Genomic DNA, 19330 nt, shown 5'->3' with positions numbered 1-19330 from the left:
GAAAGAGATTTCTGGAGAAATGTTGTCAAACGCATGGTTGATGTTGTTATTTTCTTGTCCGAAAGAAACTTGGCATTTCGAGGAAGTAATGAAAAGCTCGGCGATCCTTCAAATGGCAACTTTTTGGGACTGTTTGAATTGCTTGCAAAGTATGACACTGTCCTCAGTGAACTTTTACAGAGGATTAAGAAGGCAGAGACACATGTTCAGTACCTCAGTCCACAGATCCAAAACGAGCTGATTCAACTTGTTGCCAGTAACATTCAAGAGGCCAACATAGCGCAGCTTAAAAAAGCAAAATATTATTCAGTTATTTTGGACTGTACTCCCGACGTGTCACATGAAGAACAGATGTCTGTGGTGTTACGCTTTGTTAAATGCAACGGTGAAGATGGTGTCAATATTCGTGAAGCGTTTGTTGGTTTTCTTAATGTTCATGATACAACTGGCGAGGGCTTATTGGAAGCGTTTCTTGAAAAGGCAAACAACTTAGGAATAGACATTGCTGACATGAGAGGCCAAGCTTATGATAACGGCGCAAATATGAGAGGAAAGAATAAAGGAGTTCAAGCCCGCATGCTAGAAATAAATGACCGTGCCTTATATGTACCATGTGGAGCTCACACTTGGAATCTTGTGATCTCAGACGCGGCAAAGTCATCGAAATATGCCGTTGACTTTTTCGGTCTGATTAACAGAATATACGTTATCTTTTCTTCTTCACCTTCACATTGGGATATACTTCAAGAACATATGCCAATATCTGTTAAAGGGTTATCAGACACTCGTTGGGAGTCGAAAATTGATGCTGTGAAGCCATTGCATTAACACCTTGAAGAATTGTGCAATGCTTTGTCATCTTTGTGAGAATATGCGCTTGAAAAGAAAGATGGCAATACAGCAACAGAAGCCGGTGCGCTTTTAGACCATGTTACTACGTGGCCTTTTGTTCTGTGTACACGTGGTATGATATAGTATTTCATATCAATAAAACCAGCAAATTAATTCAGTCACCAGATGTGTCAATTGACGTACTGCAGGCAGAAGTCGGTGCTACAAAGAAGTTTTTGGAAGACTATCGAAATACAGGATATATCTCTGTGGTCACAAATGCACGTGAAATAGCAGAGCATATGAGTATTGAGCAGGTGTTTCCAGAAACCAGGGTGTGATGTAAGAAGAGAATGTTTGATTATGAATGTGCTGATGATTTGAGTCATCTTTCTGCCGAAGAAAAATTCAAATCGCAGTTCTTTCTTGTTCTCACTGATCAGGCCATATCTTCTGTTTCGTCCTGATTTGACCAACTCGTGGAGTGGTATAAGTTGTTTGGATTTCTGTACAACGCTAACAGCCTGAAGCAGTGTCACAGAGAAAATGAACTGGAGAATCACAGCAAAAATTTTGAAAGAAAAATGGGAGACATTGATGCCAACGAACTCATAATGGAATTGAATCATTTTATTTATGTCATCGAGAAAGAGAGAGGACTTGTCACGGCAAACAATTTTTTAACGTACATATACAAGAACAGCCTTCAGGAGATATATCCAAATCTTTGCATTTGCATCAGAATTCTTCTGACCACACCAGTTACTGTTGCTGGTGCTGAAAGAAACTTCAGCAGAATGAAACTGATCGAGAATATCCTGCGCTCAACCATGACAGATGACAGGCTTTCTGCGCTTGCAGTTATCTCAATCAAAAACAAGATTGCCAGATCTCTGGACTATGATGCATTGATTAACCAATTTGTGGAGAACAAGGCTCGAAAGAAGCGCTTTGCGTAAATACAGAATACATGTACACTGTAGGCCTATGTATATATAATATGAACCCTGTATATTGTATAAAATAAATACCGCATTCCAGTTTCTGCATTGTAAGGGGCCCCACCCGGACATCTGTTCGGAGGGGGCCACGTTCTTTGTTGCTATGGCCCTGGCTGGGAGCAGAGCCCCGGGTGCAGGGCAACAGGCAGGCCCCCGCATGGGGGGCCAGAAGCAGATCTCCAGGTGTGGGGCTGGGACCCCACATGTGGGGCCAGGAGCAGAGCCCCATGTAAAATCTGTGGGTACTGCAGCACCCCCCGGACCCCTAGTTCCTACGCCTATGGAGCTTGGGGCTTCTGCCCAGTGGTGAGGCTAGGGGCTTCTGCCAGAGATGATTAAAGCCTGCTGAAAGCGGCGGGACACAATTTAAAGGTTGCCCCCCCAACATCTTGTGTCACACCCCCAACAGTTTAAGTCACACACACCCCTCTGATCCTCAGCAGCCCTTCTCTGCAGCTCTCAGGTGTTCGCTCTAAGTGGAGAGGCAGCAGCAAACAGCTGGGAGCTGCAGGGAGGGGCCAGCAGCTTGGAGGGTCAGTAAGTTCAGCCACCCTTGCTGTATAGCGTCCCTCACACCTCCTGGTGAAAGATGCAGTCTGTACTCTCCCAAGTGCTGTGGTGTGAGCGGCAGAGAGTACTGTTCTGCCATACCCCAACATGGTTGACCAACCTCCCCTGGAAAACTGGATCACACAACCCTCAGTGTTTGACCCCAGTACTTGGAAAGCACTGGCTATCGGCATTTTGTCTTGATGCATTGGGGTCCCAATAAGAAGAGGCTACCTCTGCCAGTGCACCTATTCAAAACAAGCCAGAATTTAGTACTATTCATAATATAGTCAACATAATCCTGTGCATTTAGGTATAGTTCCACTGCTGCAATTCAACAGATTCTCCTTTTAGAGATTATTGTTCTTACTGATAGAGGACCCAGTACAGCCCACCTGTCTTTCCATTGACTTCGATGTAAGCAGAATCAGACTCGTAGCTAGAGATCCTCTTGTGTATGAGCTGTTACTGAGCCTATAATGAACCAAACTGTCTTCTCAGTTATATCAGTGAAATTTAAACCTGCTGAGGATCAGGCTCAAATACCTGAACCATGGTATTTGTAGGGAAACCTGAAGACACTTTAAGTGCATTTATACCGGTCCTGGGGCCAGTTTTGTTCAATATCTTTATTGATGATCTGGATGATGGGTTTAATTGCACCCTCAGCAAGTTCGCAGATGATACTAAACTGGGGGGAGAGGTAGATACGATGGAGGGTAGGGATAGGGTCCAGAGTGACCTAGACAAATTGAACAAGGAGTCCGGTGGCACCGTAAAGACTAACAGATTTACTTGGGCATAAACTTTTGTGGGTAAAGAACCCACTTCTTCAGATGCATCAAATTGGAGGATTGGGCCAAAAGAAATCTGATGAGATTCAACAAGGACAAGTGCAGAGTTCGGCACTTAGGAAGGAAGAATCCCACGCACTGCTACAGGTTGGGGACCGACAGGCTAAGCAGCAGTTCTGCAGAAAAGGACCTGGGGATTACAGTGGATGAGAAGCTGGATATGAAACAGCAATGTGCCCTTGTTGCCAAGAAGGCCAGTGGCATATTGGGCTGTATTAGTAGGAATATTGCCAGCAGATTGAGGGAAGTAATTATTCTCCTTTATTCGGCATTGGTGAGGCCACACCTGGTATATTGCATCCAGTTTTGGTCCCCCCCCACTACAGAAGGGATGTGGACAAATTGGAGAGAGTCCAGTGGAGGGCAATGAAAATAATTAGGGGGCTGGGGCACATGATTTACGAGGAGAGGCTGAGGGAACTGGGGTTATTTAGTCGGCAGAAGAGAAGAATGATGGGGGACTTGATAGCAGCCTTCAATTACCTGAAGGGGGGTTCCAAAGAGGATGGAGCTCGGCTGTTCTCAGTGGTGGCAGATGACAGAACAAGAAGCAATGGTCTCAAGTTGCAGTGTGGGAGGTCTAGGTTAGATATTAGGAAACACTATTTCACTAGGAGGGTGGTGAAGCACTGGAATGGGTTACCTAGGGAGGTGGTGGAATCTCCATCCTGAGGCTAGGTCTATACTACCCGCCTGAATCGGCGGGTAGAAATCGACCTCTCGGGGATCGATTTATCGCGTCCCGTTGGGACGCAACAATCGATCCCCGAATCGGCGCTCTAACTCCACCAGCGGAGGTGGTAGTAAGCGCCGCCGACAAAAAGCCGCAGAAGTCGATTTTGCCGCCGTCCTCACAACGGAGTAAGTCGGCTGCAATACGTCGAAATCAGCTACGCTATTCACGTAGCTGAATTTGCGTATCTTAAATCGACTCCCCCCTGTAGTGTAGATGTACCCTTAGAGGTTTTTAAGACCGGCTTGACAAAGCCTTGGCTGGGATGATTTAGTTGGTGTTGGTCCTGCTTTGAGCAAGGGACTGGACTAGATGACCTCCTGAGGTCTCTTCCAACCCTAATATTCTATAATGGCTTTTACAGGCCTCCTTTGTAAAACACTTTGAGAGCTACTGATGAAAAGAACTATATAAGAGTTTGGTATTATTTATGAAAGGTAGAATCTGCATGGCTGGTGAAAGTTTAACCTGTGTGACTGTCTCGTATAACCACAAGGTTGAGGGGACTCAGCTAACTGACAATAACTAACAGAAAACTTTGTATGGAAATAATAACATACTTCATGCCGGGCATGCATAAACACAAGGGGCCAAATTCCACTCCCAGTTACAACAGTGTAAATCCACAGTAAGTCCATTCACTTCAGCCAAATCTATTGATTTATACCAGTGTGACCAGGAGCAGTTTTTAACTCTATGTATGTTACCTGTATTTACATAATATAACCTCACTGGTGTGTGCTTACCGAAGTAGGAGTCTCACTGAATTTTGGGGATTGGGTATTAAATTTCAGCGTACTGATAGGGTTGTCAGGTGTCCAGTTTTCTACCGGAACGCCCAGTCAAAAAGGGACCCTGGTGGGTTTTAACGGCGGTGCTGACCAGGCCGTTAAAAGTCTGGTCAGTGGTGTTGCAGGGCTAAGGCAGGCTAGTCCCTGCCTGTCCTGGCACTGTGCTGTGCCCTGGAAGCAGCCAGCAGGTCCAGCTCCTAAGCGTGGGTGGGCCACAGGGCTCCGTGCGCTGCCCCCGCCCCGAGCACCAGCTCCATACTCCCACTGACCAGGAGCTGTGGTCAATGGGAGCTGGAGAGCGGCGCCTGTGGGCGAGAGCAGTGCACGGAGCCTCCTGCCCCCCCACCCCGCCTTGGACCCGGACCTGCTGGCTGCTTCTGGGGCACACCATGGTGCCAGGACAGGCAGGGAGCCTGCCTTAGCCCCACTGTGCCACTGACCGGGAGCAACCCAAGGTAAACCTGTGCCCCAAACCCCAACCCCTGGCCCCAGCCCTAAGTCTCCCCAAACCCGGATCCTTCTCCTACATCCCAAACCCCTCGTCCCCAGCCCCATCCCAGAGCCCGCACCCCCAGCCCAGAGCCTGTACTCCCTTCCACACCCCAACCTCCTGCATCAACCCACAGCCCCCTTCCATATTCCAAATCCCTTGGCCCCACCCCCCAGCCTCATACCCCAAACTCTTCATCCCCAGCCCCACCCCAGAGCCCACACCCCCAATTAGAGCCCTCACCCCTTCCCACATCCCAATCCCCTGCCCCAGCCCAGTGAAAGTGAGTGAGAGAGAGCAAGCCACCGAGGGAGGGGGAATGTAGTGGGGGGCAGGGTGACCAGACAGCAAATGTGAAAAATCGGGACAGGGGGTAGGGGGTAATAGAAGCCTATATGAGAAAAAGACCCAAAAATCGGGACTGTCCCTATAAAATGGGGACATCTGGTCACCCGGGGTGAGGGGTTCGTGGAAGGGGTGGGGCAGGTGGCGGGTCTCGGGTGAAGGGGCGGGACTAAGGAGTTCGGTTTTGTGCGATTAGAAAGTTGGCAACCCTACTTACTGAATTAATGCTAGTTCAAAGGAACATACAGATCAGTTGCTACCTTTTTCTATCCTCCACTTTAGCACTACCCTACTGCTTCAGGGGTTGGTGCCATTTTCTCATAGTTAGTGGGACAATAGCAACTAGACTGACAAAGAACAAACTCTGATAAGTCAGCCTAGTTAGTAAGGTTTGTGGCTAACAGGGACTTGCTTGTTCTTCACATTTGATCTTGACAAGCATGGTGAAGTTCCAGTCAAATGCTTCATTGTGAGTGCAGGAAAAGAGCAGCAAAAGCTTTTGCTTTTAGTGAGATGAGATGGCTGGCAGGAAATCTTCCCCATGAAACGCCAGTAAGTGGCTATTGCTGTGGAATAACATCAAATCCGCATATTTTCTCTGCATAGATCATTTGATTGCATCCTTGATTTCCCTCCTCTACAAAGCTTTCTTCTATAGCAGCTCAAAAGAAAAAGCTGCTGACACCTGAGAAGAAATCTTTTGTCTTTTCAGGCTGTTTGGTTGATCCTACTGGAAGACACGAGAAGTGCTGTACACTTCACAGTTACACTGATGGTGTTCAAAGTGTGTACAGCTTGGATACAAAATGACTACTGCATGCTCACCCTATATTGATTTCATGCATGAGAAATGCCTTGAGGTCTGCGTGGATAAGAGCCTAAAGGACACGGAAATGTTGAGCCTTCCATTTCAAGTTAAGCTTCATAAAGTTAAGGCCAGCAGGAAACATCAGGCTACATAGTCTGACCTCCTGTATACCACAGGCCATTACATTTCACCCAGTAACCCGGTACTGAGACCAATAACTTAAGGACTATTTTCAAAAGACACAACTCGAAGTTAGCCTAACTGCCTTTGAAAGTTAATAGGAGTTAGGCACCCAACTGCCTTTTGTGCCTATGAAAATCTCTTCCTAGAGTAGGTCAAAAAATGGGCATTATTTTCATGAAAATTACCATAAGAATTCTTCCCATCTTTTGTCAAAATTCCTTTGAAAACTGTTCATTTCTCAGCCAGCTCTGTTAGCTTAGTGACACTTCTGCTCAGGAAACCCCAAAGGTTCCACCCCTGAACTAGTCCATTCTGAGTAACAATCCTTCCCTTTTGGATTCTTATCTTCATGCTACCAGAAGGCAGTCTAAATACACCATATACTCCCATCTCCTGTTGTTTTCTTTTAAGAAGATAAAGGAGTAGCAGATACTAATGAATCACTATCGGGTCACCTGCCTAGCCATTCTCACTAGGCAGTTTTTCCATGAATATCATAGAAAAGATTGGTCTTAAGAGATAGTTACAGGACTTCCACTGGAGATGCTCTGCTGCATAGGAAAACAGGATGGTGAGGCAATCTAGGGTTGCTGGTTGGCAGGGTGGACCACCACAGTGGGGCAGAGGTGGGGAAAGAGGCAATGGAACTGAGAAAAATTGAGATCATGGAATGGAGGGAGTCACCAATTGAGTCAGTGGAGGAGGGGGAAGGACAGAGGAGGCTGTGTGTGGACGAGAAGTGGTTGACATTGATGGGCTGGAAGTCATGGAAAGGGCAGATAATGGGAAGAGGGGGTGGATGGGAACTATTAAAGAACACAAGGCAGTAACTGGAGAAGAGAAAAATCAGAGAGGTGAAGACCAGACCAGGTAAGCAGCCACTTGAATGAGTCAGGCTTTTCACTGCTCTAGTGAGTCTTGTGTCACTTCACTGTTCTCTACCGGCTGCTCAATTCCTTTCCCAGCCATGCTCTCAGCTACCTTTAGCAAACGTATACTATTTAAGATTTTTATTACCTTGTTTATTTCATTGATGTTGTTGACATTCTCTAGCAAGCCTTTTAATTTGAGATCAAGTTGACATTTTGGAAGATGGATAAAGAAATTCAGCGTTATAATTATGATCTTCGCCTGGGGCTGTGATGTAGAAATTTTTGTACCATTCATAGAAGGTGTCACCAATATCTTTCTATATAATGACAACAGAACCTTAAGGTAGTCTGCAGTGAGGTGACCTGATTTGCTGCTTTCTAAATGATATTTTGCAATACACAGAGAAAAAAGCAAACGTACTCTCTGCATCTGAGGATTGTACTGAAATCTGTTTTTGAGTGGGAAGAGTTTTAGGAACAGCTCTTAGTTTCTAATTTGAACGTGCAATTGTTCAAAAGCTTTAATTGATTTTTCCAAACCAATTATTTCTTTGCGGGGCCATGGTGTCAGAGATACTGAATGACTTCTCATGATTCCTAGCAGTGCTGTTGTTAAGGCTTCCTCGTTACAGCCAAATGAGAGCTCTCCTGCATTCCTTTCCTTGAGCGGCTACATTTGTGGCATTAACCCTGCAACAGCCTTCTACAAATGTCCCTACCTCTGTTCCTACAGAATAACAGCATCAGCTTTGCAACGTCCAGACTTTCCCACACAACACAAGGTTCCAAGTTTCCAGAGCTGGCACACTGCCACATTCATATGTTGCTCCACTAGTCAAACTAAGCTGCTCTTTCTCTGCTCTATTTCTGTACGACAGTGTTAGGACTTAGCATTCTGAAGATAAAGTAGAGGAATTTGATGTCATGGAGTTGCTTTTGCATTCCAAAACCCAGTATGATTGCTGAAATCCCTCTTATGTTTGAATAATCTGCATGCTCAAGTGACGGATTTTGAACAGGCAAAGGAGACAATAAATTTCTCATTTTCTAGAAAGAAGAAACCGAAGAGTCCTTGCTAAAGTCGATTAGCTGAATATCAAAATGGGCAACATGGCAATGGATGTACATTGGCACTTGAATCAAAATGAATATAAGAAATATAAGAATATATATAAGAAATACAAGAAATATGGATACATGGGTATCAATAAATAAAATTAGTAGAGCTAATATTCAAAGGAATTACCTCTTATTAGTCTGTATGGGGAAATAAACTCAGACATTAGTAGATTGCTATTCTGTGTGTACAATGCCTAGCACAATGGAGCCCCAATTTTGGTTGAGGCCTTTAAGCTGTGCTGGAATAATAAGTAATAGGTTTGTTGCCCACCTGAGCCAATAGTTTGTCACACCTCTGCAGTGATGGCTGGTACACTGCTGCTGCTGCTAATATACATAGAGGACAAGAGAGCACAAGGAAGGAACTTAAAAGATAAAAGAATCAAGGAACAGAAGAAGCCCTGTAAATTCATCCCTTTCCTTACCCACACTGGTGAACTATTGCACTGGGCCATCCAAACTTCGGCCAGTGGAGTACCATACTGGCACATTTCTGGGACTCTGGCAGTCTCTTCTGTATCTGACTGGTGTTCTACAACATGGAAGTTTGCACACCAGCCATCAAGTGCTAACCTGTGTTAAGCAGAACCAGCTTCATATGTCATGTTGATCTGCATTATAGGTACTGCAGCCACTGAAGGAGGCTGCTGTGATAAAGATGGAGCCATATATGTTGGGACACATGATCTCCATTGGCTATACCACTATATTAAAGAAGAAAGACAGCCATGGGCCATATTTAGGATTCCTTGGATGGCATTTTGGGTACCCTGGCTACACTATTATGTTGTGTCCAGCTCTGCTCACTGCTGCAACATCCAGGTTCTCCATAAGCTTGCATCACCTTCAGATTGGCTCCAAGCCTACTTCACTGCTCATGGGAAGCAGCTGCATGAGATACAATAAAGCTGATGACTTTGGCTGTTAGTCATTTGAAACACCAAAGGCTAATAGAAGCTTTTTAAAATTATTTGCTTTAATCAAACATCACATGACCGTAACTGCACTGAGTCAATCCCAGCAGTGGCCCACAAACTCTTATGGCTCCTGGTGTTTTCACTGCTAGTTAAATCAACGTGACATGTTAAATAAAAAAAATTAAAAAATAGGGGGGAGGGATAGCTCAGTGGTTTGAGCATTGGTCTGCTAAACCCAGCATTGTGAGTTCAATCCTTGAGGGGGCCACTTAGAGGGATCTGGGGCAAAATCAGTACTTGGTCCTGCTAGTGAAGGCAGGGGGCTGGACTCAATGACCTTTCAGGGTCCCTTCCAGTTCTATGAGATAGGCATATCTCTATATTATATTATGCATTTTAAGTCTAATATGTTCCTTGCTATTTTTCCCCAGGGGCATCTGGCTCCGAGGGAGACCAGTGTGACTATTAGATGCTGGCCTGTGTGGCTCTGGCCCTCTGATTGCATGGCTTGAAACCATCAGCCATTTTAGTGGCTTCCTCTGTCTTGCCTTTGTATGAATGGTAATTTCTAGGGTGTACTTGGTAAATACCATACAACTACTCAATAATTGCAGGCTGCTGTAAATTATTGTGCACTTACACTTAGTAGATTCAAAAGTAATTACACCATCCAACCTGCACCTCGGTTAGAAAGAGTGAAGTACTTGTGTGTAATGATATGATCCTTACCATGTAATTACCCTGTCACTACCTGGTAATGACTATGTAATTAAATGGTCAACCAACACCATCTAAACAAAGAGGACTTATTTGATATTTATGCCCTGAAGCTTAAAATATAACAGGAAAAAATTGTAATTATAAAGTGTTGACTAAAATCTGATGAACGGTATGAGCAGAGCATGTTATATGTAAGGAAAAACCAACAGCCAACAGGACAGAAGAAGGAGGAAGTTCCCTACTCAGTTGATGCCAACAGGGGAGTTTGTGAGGCTATGTGGCCTAGTGAATAGAACACTGGACTGTAAAGAGACCTGGGGTCTATTCCCAGCTCTGCCACTGACTTGCTGGGTGACCATTTCCTTTTCTCTGTGCCTCAGTTTTCCAATCTGTAATATGGGGATAATAATATTGACCTTTTTGGTGAAGTGCTTTGAAATGTACTGAAAAAAAAGGTGCCATATAAGAGCTAGGTCAGTCAAGCACAACCAAGACATGCAAAGATTTACACACATGCTTGACTTCATGGATGTGAGCATTCCCATTGACATCCATGGGGCTAAGTATGCATAAATTTAAGCGCATACATACATCATTACAGAATCATGGCCCAAAAGGCCAAATTCTGGAAACTCAGTCCTTGCACAGCCTTTATCACACAGCTCCTTTCAGAGGGCTAGGGGAAGGAATCCTTCCTCCATCAAGGCAGCTTGTCACAGAGTCTCTGCTGTGTTGGGGACCATGCACAGAGTTCAGGCTTGTGCTTTTACCTCATGGCAGATCCACTAGCCACAACCACGCTGGGCTGCTTCAGAGAGACACAGTGGAGCAGAGCTCTATTATTCTCCAAGGGCATGGAGAACTGCCTGAACTGCCTCACCGGCTCCAACCCCATACAGCAAAACCACACTAGCTATGGGGTGTCAAGGGCCTGTAATGGAGGAATATCCAGTATTTAGCCCTAAGGTATAATAAGCCCTATCTCTATGCTTGAAATCTTGTTATCAGCATGACATATACAAAAGATCTAAGATATTGCTATAACTAATACCCCTTCACTCAGAAACTGTGAGCAGACTATTTAAAGGACACCCAGTGGTCTTTGTGCAATGCTGTATTTCTACTGAATTTAATCTTCTCTCTTAAGTGCCTTGATATGTCCTCAGCTGACTCCTGTTTCAACTAATTAGCACCTTGACATTTACAGAATACCGGAGGCAGCTTTGATGTTTGCAAAAGAACAGGAGGCACGTCTGTCTATATGATCCACTTTAAGAGGAGGGATAACATTTGTGGAGAGTTTATAGACATCAGTTGGGGGGAAAAAAACCTTTTTCATTTTGAATGAAAATACAATCTAAGTAGAATTTCCAAATCACAAACTTCTGTCCAAAAGCCCCCCTCCAGCTGCTTACAAACTATTAGGAATTGCAAGGGTTAAATCTGTCACTGCATGCAGACAATTGAGTTCTATGAATACACCAGTAACAGAGAAATTGAACAGGATCATGAAAAATTAATTTAAAAAAGACTACACAGTTCAAACAAATTGTATTCCATTATCTTATACCAACCTTTACGTACTTATAAAAATTTCATTAAAGCCAGACTTAATTTACTCTGTTTGGCTTTATTTAACAAGGATAAAAAGAACACGATTGTTCCCCAGTGTTAGCTGGGTATTTCTCCACACTCAGCACACCCATTGACGTGTTTTTTTAATGAGAGTGACTAGGGCTGCACAGCCACACAGGAAGAATAAAGTTGGAACAATTAGAATTGCCATGGCAATATACCCTGGATTTCTCTCTGTTCCCCAGTGTGCTCAGCCCTGTTAGACCAGGGCCCTGTTAAGCAATCATGCTCATTTCCTAACAGGACTGTCCCTCGCAATGTGTCACACTTAGAAGACTTTAGGCAGCTTTGAAAGTGCTTATCCTGTTCAGTCCAGCAGGGAAAAAACCCTGAAGCCCACGATTCTGCAATTTTCGCTTCCTTTATTGAACACCCATCAGCAAAGTCTGATGCATCATAGATGGATAATTTATAGCATTTGCATTACTACGGGAATAGCTCCATTTAAAGAATAAATAAAACACAAAAAAGAAAGCAATAGAACTTGGCAGGTGCATAAAGTGTCTTTTTTGTTGCAGATAACAGCTATGTGGTCAGGCTTTTAAATATAGAGTCTACCATAAAACAGCAATTTTTTCAGGCTTGCTTTTTTTGCTTAGTTTCCAGTGATGTATTTTGAGTTCCCAGTTGTAAAAGCGGGTGCTAACTGAAGAGAAAGGGGTGCAATTCCAATTTATTCCTGTGATGTTTAACATTTTAAGAAACCTTAGTTAATTTGCAGGTTACACAATGCTATCGCAAAAGACACTTCTTGGAACACATTAGAAATGAAGTAAATTCTCCATTTTGGTTTGTAGCGCTCTGTTGTAACCCAATGAGATGGGTAGATGGTGAAGCCATTGACTCTCACCTTTTTTTAATGAGGTGAGAAGCAAAGTATTATCGTGGATCAAAAACTGGCCAAAAGACGGAAAGCAAAGAGTCGGGTTGCCACAGTTTCAAGGGTAACTGTACCTGTATTCCTCCTCTGGAGTCCCTCAAGGGCACCCATTTAAGGGCTCCCAGATGTCACATCTTGGGCGCAGACCCATGGTCTCTCCCTCCTGACCAGGGCTGCACAGCTCCCTGCTTTACACTGTGATATCCCCAGCAAGCCAGTCCACCTAGAGACCAGCATCTATGAGTTGCTTTCTCTCAAAGGGCAATGAGCAATGTATTGCCAGCAGTTGCAAGTTACCATATAGCTCCTTCTAAGCAAGCACATTTTTGTTAAGGTAAAAGCATTACAGAGAAAACATAAAAACAGTACAAGTTCCTATTCGTGTGCTAAAAGCTCATCCGAGGTCACCCATTGGTCTTACAGGGCCCTAGTAGGCCAAAGTCCTTCAGTGCTTCTGCAAGGGCGCCCCCCCCTCCTTTGGACAGAAGGTCCTGTCTCTTCGCTGGGTCAGAAGGAAGTCCTGGACTCAGTTGTCAAAGGCCCTTTCTTTGTCTGTTGGTCTCTGAAAAGGGGGAGATGTGATGTGAACACCGGGGTGTGTGATGAACTTCAAAGGACTGTCTTGAACAATGTGCCAGACTATGATGGACTTTGGGGACAAACAGTGTCAAGTGATTTGCCTGGGGAGTCTCTAGGGGGAGGTGAATGACTGACTCCTAACAGAGCCTTTGTTGGAGTGTGGGGGGGGTTACCTGTGGTAGCTTCTTAGCATGCCTCTGGGTTCTTTTATTGTTTTTAATATATGTTTTCTGTAATGCTTTTACCTTAAGAATAAATGTGCTTGCTTAGAAAGAGCTATGTGGTAGCTTGTGCCTGCTGGCAATTACAGCTGTTCATAACTTCTGGAGAGAAAGCAAAGTGCAGTTGCTGGCCTGTTTAGACAGTCTGGCTTGCTGTGGATATCACAGTGTAGGCAGAGAACTGTGCAGCCTGGAAAAACTTATCAGGAGGGAGAGACAAATGTCTCCACCCAAGAGAGGTGACAGCTGAGGAGCTGGGAGCCTAGAGTGGGTGCCCATCGAGGAACCATTAAGGGGAATGCATGTGCAATTGCCCTGAACTGTGACACTGGAAAGGGGAAGTAACAAAATGTGCAGATGAAACAAATTATTTAGGTTAGTCAGGCCCAGAGAAGACTGTGAATAACTTCAGAGAGACCTAACTAAGCCAGGTGAATGGGCAACACAATGGCAAATGAAATTCAGTGTAGATGAATGCAAACAAATGCACATTGCAGGGATAAATATCAAATTACAGGATTGTTAACTGTATCAACTTCAGAAGGACAGGTGTGCCCTACCTGCAGCTACAGACAAGCAAACAAGATGTTAGGATGCATACGGTATGGAATGGAGAGAACATTTTAATGCCTTTATATAAATGGCTTCAACTGGAATACTGTGTGCAGCACTGGGTACCCATCTCAGAAAGGATATTGCAGAACCAGAGTGGGTTCAGAGACCAGTGACAAGGATGATCAAGGGCATGAAAAAAAACCTCTCAAATGAAAAGAGATGGAAAAGATTGGGATTGTTATGTTGGAAAGGAGATGAATACGTGGGGACATAATAGACGTATATAAAACAAGACTGGTCTAGATAAAGTAGATTGGGAGCTTTTGTTCTCCATGTCTCATAGCTAAGGCTACGATTCAGTCACGGGTATTTTTAGTAAAAGTCATAGACAGGTCACAGGCAATAAACATTCATGGCCCGTGACCTGTCCATGACTTGAACTATAAATACTCCCTGACTAAATTTTAGGTGCTCTGGGGGGCAGGGGCGGCTCCAGGCACCAACACAGCAAGCGAGTGCCTGGGGCGGCAAGCCGCGTGGGGCGGCCTGCCAGTCCCCGTGAGGGCGGCAGTCAGGCTTCGGTCCCGCGGCTTCGGTGGCAATTTGGCAGCGGGTACGCCAAAGCCGTGGGACCGCAGATCACCCACAGAAACGCCGCCAAATCCCGCGGACCGCCCGCAGGCATGCCACCGAAGGCCGCCTGACTGCCGTGCTTGGGGCGGCAAAAAACATAGAGCGCCCCTGGCTCCAGGACACCACTGCTGCTGCTCTGGGGGCTGGGGGCGGCCCAGGGTCCTGTCGCTGCTGCTCGGGGGTGGCCTGGGGCTCGGCCGCTGCTGCTCTGGGACCACTGCTTGGGCAGCCCGGAGGTCAGCCGCTGCAGAAGTCATGGAGGTCCCAGAAAATCACAAAATCTGTGACTTCCATGACCTCTGTGAAAGACTCACAGCCTTACTCAGAGACAACAACGGGGATATTCAATTACATTGAAAAGTGGGAAATTCAATACCAATTAAAGGAAATACTTTGTCACGCAACATGTAATTAGACACTGTAACTGTCTGCCACATGAAGTCATTGAGGCCAAGAACTTAGCAAGATTTAAAAAGCATTGAACATTTACGTGGATAACAAGAATTGCAGAGTTAGAATTAATTAATGTTAACAAATTCTGGAAGGGATATTAGCCCTCATGCTGCAGGGCATAAGCCACTCTCTAATTATTAGTGAGCAGGTTAACACCTAATGTGAGGATCAGGTTCTCCCACATTTGCCTATTGCAGGGTTCTTACACCTTCCTCTGAAGCATCTGGATTGGTTACTGTCAGACACAGGATACTGGAGTAGATTGACCTCAGGTCTGTCTCCAGTCTGGGAATTCCCATGTCCCTATGTAGCTACAGCAGGCTGGATCCTGATTGTTCCAGGGACCATGTCTCTGTGATCTACTGACATTACCTGTGTTCATCAGGCAGGTTGGAGTTGACTGAGCCAAGGATAAAACTCCCAGGAAAAGGAGCAGGGCTTTCTCAGTGGCAGGACAATGGCTGCAGAATAGCCTCCCACCCCAGAATTAGAGTGACCACAGGGCATACCAATTTCAGAGCAAAACACAAGGCCCATGTGTTATGGCTGAGACACTGGACTGGAACTCAGAACAGCTAGGCTCTGTTATCTCATTGCCCTGCACCTTCATTTGTTCAGTCATGTACACCCGTGCAAAGTGGGTGTAACCAACACCATTCTGAGCTGGTAACATTTTCTGCCTACTTTCCACTGATGTGTGGTATTGCACAGGGCGCAAAGCAGCTTAGAATAAGGCCCCTTTGAGCTATTCTTGGCCCTGCCACAGGCTCTCGTTGTGACCTCGTGCAAGTTACTTAGGTCCTGATCCAAACCCCACTAAAGTCAATGGAAAGACTCTTAATTAACATCAGTGGGCTTTAGCTTAAGCCTTTAATGTCAGTGTACCTGAGCTGTAAAATGCAGATAGCAATCTTAGAGAATGGCCTGACTAGGGTGACCAGATGTCCCGATTTTATAGGGACAGTTCCGATTTGGGGGGCTTTTTCTTATATAGGCACCTATTACCCGCCACCCACCCCTGTCCCGATTTTTCATACTTGCCCTCTCGTCACCCTAGGCCTGACATAATTTCTCTGAAAATAGCCACTCATGGAATAATGCAAAACCCATGCACTTGTATCACATGGCATGTGGGAAGGGTGAAGAATAGTAGCGGGGGTTCTGGGTGAAAGTGTAAAGTTACCTCCTTTGCTATAGTCAATTCTTCACCTTTCCCAGACTGAGAGCAGAGCATAACCTTGTTAAAGTAGAGGACATGTTCTAGTGGTCCCAGTAGAGTCTGGGGAGGCCCAGTTAGTTTCCTGCATTCTCTCCGGTATTGTGCGGCTTATTCCTGAGAGCATTCTAAAGCAACTTACTTTTATTCTTGCACATTTTGCTTTATTATTTCAGGATTTGTACATCCTAAGTTACCCCTGGGAAACCCAAAAACAACAAAAAGCAAAGAAACATGCCCCAAATGCTGCATTAAGAACCAAATCTTGGTCCCATTGCAGTAATGATCATAATAAATCAGGGTGTTATCATTGACTTGGCTGGGATCAGGATTTGGCCTGAAGTCAGTGGAGCTAAGCTGATTGAGCAGTTCCTCAGCTGGTGTAAATTAAATCTCCACTCCTATCTTGCAGAGACATTGAGCAGAACTGGAGAATGATCCGCTAACAAGGACATTAGCAGCCATCAGAGATTCTAATTGTAACTGAAATTTGAGTTTTAAATCTCTCTCTCTCAAATTCCCTGTAAAATGTTATTTTTGATGATAACGCTGAGGTGACCCTCCTCAGGTCCCTGCAGGTGTTTTCAAGCACTTCACTTTTACCTTTGCACCACTTTGCTTCCTTATTTCAGAATTTTTGTACCTTACTCTCTTTGAGAAAGCTAAAAAGCAGCCTAGTCACTCAGAGATTCCTGGAAACCAATTAAATCCATCAAATTCCTATCTGCTGAACCTTGACCAATTGTAATGGCTATCCTAACACCCCTGCGTGGTAAGCCCACCATTTGATTGTAAGCCCAGCCAGGCTTTCTATGCAAAGCCAAGGGCAGCTGGTGTAAATACAGCCCTGTTTGTAACAGTGACACTAGGACAGAAGGTGCCCCCAAACCCGTGGCAGTGAGCTAAGTGATCAGATCCAAATATGCCTCTCCCTCAGCATCTGCAGACTCATCTATGGGAGCTGCTGAGCATGGTGGGCAGCCGGATGAATCCGGCAGCCTGATGAATCCAGCTTCCTTTCACACAGTCCAGGTTTGCCTTGCTGCAAGGAGTCTCCCACTTGCTTTGCTGATGAGATGGTTAGGATTCAGGGCTACCTGGCCAGCACAAGGGAATGGAGCAAGGCTACACCAGAAGATTAACAACCCCCCACCTTCTCTCACTGAGCTTCCCCTATTATGCTAAGTGAGGTCCTGGACACATTGCAGCATTTGTGTCCTGCCACTACCATGAGCCCTGGGTTCTCACAGCCGGGGAGGGCCAATGCGGGAGGCTTAGAGACCATTATAGATGAGGGCTAGTGAGCAGCCAGTCACTCTTAAACAGGAAGGAGTTAGGTCCCACCGAGGAAACCTTGGCTGGTCTTTAACATCATAACATGTGTTCTGCATATGGGCAGGCTACCTGTTTGCTTTCAGGTGCAGTTCAGGGTGTTGGTCGTGAGCTACAAAGCCATAAGACCTTGTTCCACAAGAGGCTGCCTCTCTCCCTTCATCTTATTGCAAAGGCTGAGATCTGATGGCTTGCTCTTGCTGCCAGCTCCTGGGGTCATTGTGAGGTGGCTGGGGCCGGAAGGCCTACAGGGGTTAGACTCTCCAGGCCGGGCACTGGGACATTTATAGTGGAGGAACCTGCTTACTGTGGTGACCACTGAGGCCCTGAGCTTAGCAGGATTCAGAAAAGAATTGGACATTTAAATGGACAACACAAATATCCACCATTGTAACAGTTTCTACTGAACAATATCCGATAACTTCAGAGGGGATATAAACCCTCGTGCTTCAGGGGATAGACTGACCTCTAACTATTGGGGGATAGGAAGAAAATTCTCTGGTAACAAATTATCCCACACCCACCTATTGCATTGATTCTTGTGCTGCCTTGTGAAGCATCAAGTACTGGCCATGGTTGCTGAAAGGACATTGGTCTGGATGGACCATTGCTCTGCCATGGCAATTTCTGTTGGTGTGCATCCATCAGATTCTTTCCCTGTGCTTCTCTGTAATTGTTAGTACAATGCCATCACAGAAATATCCCAAGGGAGAAGATGGAGCAGATGCAGAAGATGTATCCTTTTGGATGTGGCAAAGTCTCAGAGTGATGGAAAGAGATAAAGGTTGGGTCCTTCTTACTCTTTCATCCCCATCACAGTCTCCTGTGGCCACAGCAGGTTCAGATGCTGCAATGAAGTTTGAGGGCCTGCAGGAAAAGTGAGATCCTAAAGGGATGAGAGAAAGCAAAAGAACCATGCCTGTCTGCGCAGGACATTATGGAGACTCTGTGATCCCCAAGATCTAAAACCAGCTTTCTTTAAATCTGCTTCCCTTCCTAAAGTGTTTGTTGAACTCATATCCAGTAGGAGCTCCAGATGTAAGAAGACCCTACACTGCAGAGCTGCATAACAAATGAGGAACATGCTCCTTGACTCAGGAGTTCCAATATCAGTCTTGCTTCCCCATCCTACCCACATTAGTCTCCTTTGGGCTGAGCTACAACCAGGTAATCCTTATCCACCCTCCAATCTCATATGGACATTGGGCCGCTCGTTCCAAGGCACCAGCTGGATTGAAAACAGAGTTTGGGTGGAACACTTTTGGCTGCAAAAATCTCATCCCAATTGATGAGAGGAGAGAGCTGCTTTCTTCCAGCTACTTCCTGACTTACTCATCCAACTTGACCATTTGTTGCCTGTGATTTGGTCAATCAGCACAGCCGCCCTGTGGTCCTGGAATACATCCTGGGGATCTGATTCATACAAGGAGTGGAAACAGAGGCAGTTCTCCAGGAAGCTAATGTACTCCTACCACAAATAAATTTGTTCAGCTCAAACTAGGGAGCAGAGGACAAGAAGGAATCCTTGGGTCATGTGTGTAAATCCTTCAGTTTGATTAGTTGTTCTCCAGCCTTTTGCTGCCAGGAAGCGCGGGTGGCGGGGGGCGGGGAGA

This window comes from Malaclemys terrapin, chromosome 11 (genome assembly GCF_027887155.1).
Source record: "Malaclemys terrapin pileata isolate rMalTer1 chromosome 11, rMalTer1.hap1, whole genome shotgun sequence".
Classification (NCBI taxonomy): Eukaryota; Metazoa; Chordata; order Testudines; family Emydidae; genus Malaclemys; species Malaclemys terrapin.
This window is presented reverse-complemented; position numbering follows the sequence as displayed.